Source organism: Diabrotica virgifera, chromosome 4 (assembly GCF_917563875.1).
Source record: "Diabrotica virgifera virgifera chromosome 4, PGI_DIABVI_V3a".
NCBI lineage: Eukaryota > Metazoa > Arthropoda > Insecta > Coleoptera > Chrysomelidae > Diabrotica > Diabrotica virgifera.
In genome coordinates, this window is record NC_065446.1 from 147,207,451 (window position 1) to 147,210,457 (window position 3,007).

Below are 3,007 nucleotides of genomic sequence, written 5' to 3' on the forward strand. Positions count from 1 at the left end.
AATGCTACAATTGCTATTGTTGTATTGTTAATTATTGAAAATTCATGTAAATACAATATTCACTCACAGAATAGTAATTGCTCAAATATATTATGTAGTAGTATATAATTGATTTTGTTTTCCAATAGTAAATAATAGAAATATAAAGTTAAAAATGATTTTATTTGCTTATATATTAACAGCTTAATAATGTTATATTTTATAGATCTTGATAAAGGTTTTCAGATGAGGATGTAGTTTATCTGGTTGCTAGTATGTAGAAAGCGATTACTTTGGTAGTAAAAGCTGAAATAAATAAAATATCATACCTTAGAGTGTTCCTTTAAGATTTGAATAGAACTACTGACCTTTCTGTTGGTTCGGTTAGATCTGTTCTGGTTATTATAGCCTTTGGAGGTAGGAAGCCTCTTTGGTTTAAAGAATCAAAAAAATAATTATAGTAAATAAATGTATACAGACAATGTTTACATGATTGGTAAACATAGGTTAAGGTCACATCCTTGTCTTGTCAAGTCATTGTGTCAAAGGTTACAGTAGTACCAGAAGTAAATTAGTACACAAAGTACCCTAAAATTTAGTAAACAAATAGGTGAACCTAGCTTTAATGCAGATTTCAAAACATGAGTTGGTAATTATATTTTTCCTAGTGTCAGATTTGACTGACATTGCCACATTTCCTTCCTTGAGATGGAATTTGACTGGTGATATGATAGGAGGTCCTACTTCTCTTAGTTAGAGGATTTACACCCCAAATTTTATCGGAAGTAATCTTAGGAAGTATGAACTTATTTTTCAAATCGGTTTGAAAATAAGGAACCAGGAAGACCGGGATTTATAGCTTCCTAGATATTTTACAGAGTTTCGAAGTGAAACCTACAATTTTGGCCACATTACATCACAAGGCCTTGTTAGCTTGTTTGCTTTGTTGGTTTGTTTGGTTAATTTTCCGCTTGGTTGGTTTTCGCTGTGTCCGATTTCAAGTTTTGGCATTAGTCTCCAATTTGTACTGGACTGGAATGGGTTTTCACATATAGTAGCAGCTTATCGTTGGTTCCGAACACATGAAAACCTGAATCTGTGGTCTTGGTTGGTACATTTGCACTCAGTAGAAGCCCCAGATACCACCAATAGAGTACCGCACTTCAAATCAATTAAACTTGGTGGCTACGGACTACGAGCTTAGTGGTAGGACTAATTCTACGCAGTAATCCACTAATCAAGGTAGGCTCTATCCTTATAATTTGATTGTATGAACATGGCCTAGTCAGCTTAAGGCCCTTCCAGTGTCACATTTCCTAAAAAGAGACATTCCGTCAGAACAGAATATGAACTTAATGTACAGAGTTGTGAAGGTTGATTAAATAAATGCACAATTAAGTGTATAATAATTAGAGATAACTTATAGTAGAGTTTTGTCTAAAGAACTAGGATAACAGGTAGTAAAATAAATGTAACATACCTAAATAGAAATTGCAGCAGTCTTGATATCAACATAATATAACAACCATTTTCACTTGTAAGCTTGCAGAACGTTCTAAAAGTACTAAATTTGGTTGATTCTATACATAGTTATCTAAAGTAAATTCGGATAAACTTTATTTCCACATTCTGTAGATAAATATACTTGCAAATTGCAATTGTTTGTTGCATCATTTCATTTTTCATTATTTTTATTTTACAAAACTTTAAACTAACCAAACTTTTTATGTTAGTGTTTTATGTAGAATGTCAGTGTTCAGGGTAAGTTAGGCAATTTCATTACTTATGCAAGGCGTTCCGTTGCAATTCCAGTGGCGTAACTAGAGACTCTGGGTTTCATAGTAAATATAACGAAATAAAGGAAATTATCAAATCACAAAATCTTTTATTTTTTTTTAATTTACTTTATGAATTTTTACATATAAAAATTTTCCCGAAAATTATTTAAAAAGGTAGTAACAATTATTCAACAAAAATTGTGAAATAATTAAGCAACACCGTATATATAAATTAATGGTCAGTATATGGGAAATGGAATACATGCCTGAAGAATGGAAGAAAGGACTCATTATACCAGTTTTTAAAAAAGGAGACCCAACGCTTTGCAGCAATTATAGAGCAATTACGCTATTAAATACAACATATAAGATCATGACAACAATTATAAGAAATCAGCTAACCAGATACACAGAAAAAAACTTAGGTCCATATCAACAGGGATTTAGAAAAGGGAGATCAACAATTGATGCAATCCACGTTTTAACGCAAACAATCGAAAAAAGTTACGAATATGGCATAGAATTGCACATATTGTTTATTGATTTCCAGCAGGCTTTCGACAGCATCTACAGAAAACAGCTATTAAAAGAAATGAAAAATATGAATATACCTGCAAAATTAATAAGATTGACCAGAATGACAATGATGGACACAACAGCAAAGGTCAAAACAGTGGATGATGAAACGAAGAATATCAACATAGAACACGGGGTAAGACAAGGTGACAGCCTATCGACAACGCTCTTTAATATAGCCTTGGAGGGAGTAATTAGAAACACAGGGCTAACAAAAAAGACAATAATCCAAAGTTCTACACAAATAATAGGGTATGCAGACGACCTAGGGTTGATAGCCCGTAACAAGAGAAGTCTAGAAGATGCACTGCTAACATTGACAAGAGAGGCAAAAATCAGGGGGTTAATAATTAATCAGAAAAAAACAAAATACTTAATAAGTACGAGAAATCAAGACCAAGTAAATAGAATAAAAGAGATAAGAATAAGTGATAATGTATTCCAAAGGGTTGACTGCTTTAAATACTTAGGAGTAATAATAGATGGTCAAAACAGAAGAAGCATAGAGATAAATGAAAGAGTTAAAGCAGGGAATAGGGCATTCTGGAAATACCACAAGTTACTTAAAGATAAAAACCTAAGCAAGAAAACAAAGACAAAGATATATAGAGCGGCAATTAGACCAGTCATCACTTATGGAGCAGAAGCAATGTGCCTTACAAAAAAAGATGAAG

The 3,007-nt window shown here is 32.5% G+C and overlaps 1 long non-coding RNA gene across 1 annotated transcript; it reads right to left on the reverse strand.

The window, feature by feature from the left end:
• Positions 1-249: 249 nt before the first annotated feature.
• Positions 250-1,726, reverse strand: LOC126883954 (uncharacterized). Its single transcript, XR_007697781.1, has 3 exons — positions 1,460-1,726; positions 348-1,295; positions 250-285 (listed from the first exon to the last, which is right to left on the reverse strand). It is a non-coding gene; the product is annotated as an uncharacterized LOC126883954 (long non-coding RNA).
• Positions 1,727-3,007: the final 1,281 nt, after the last annotated feature.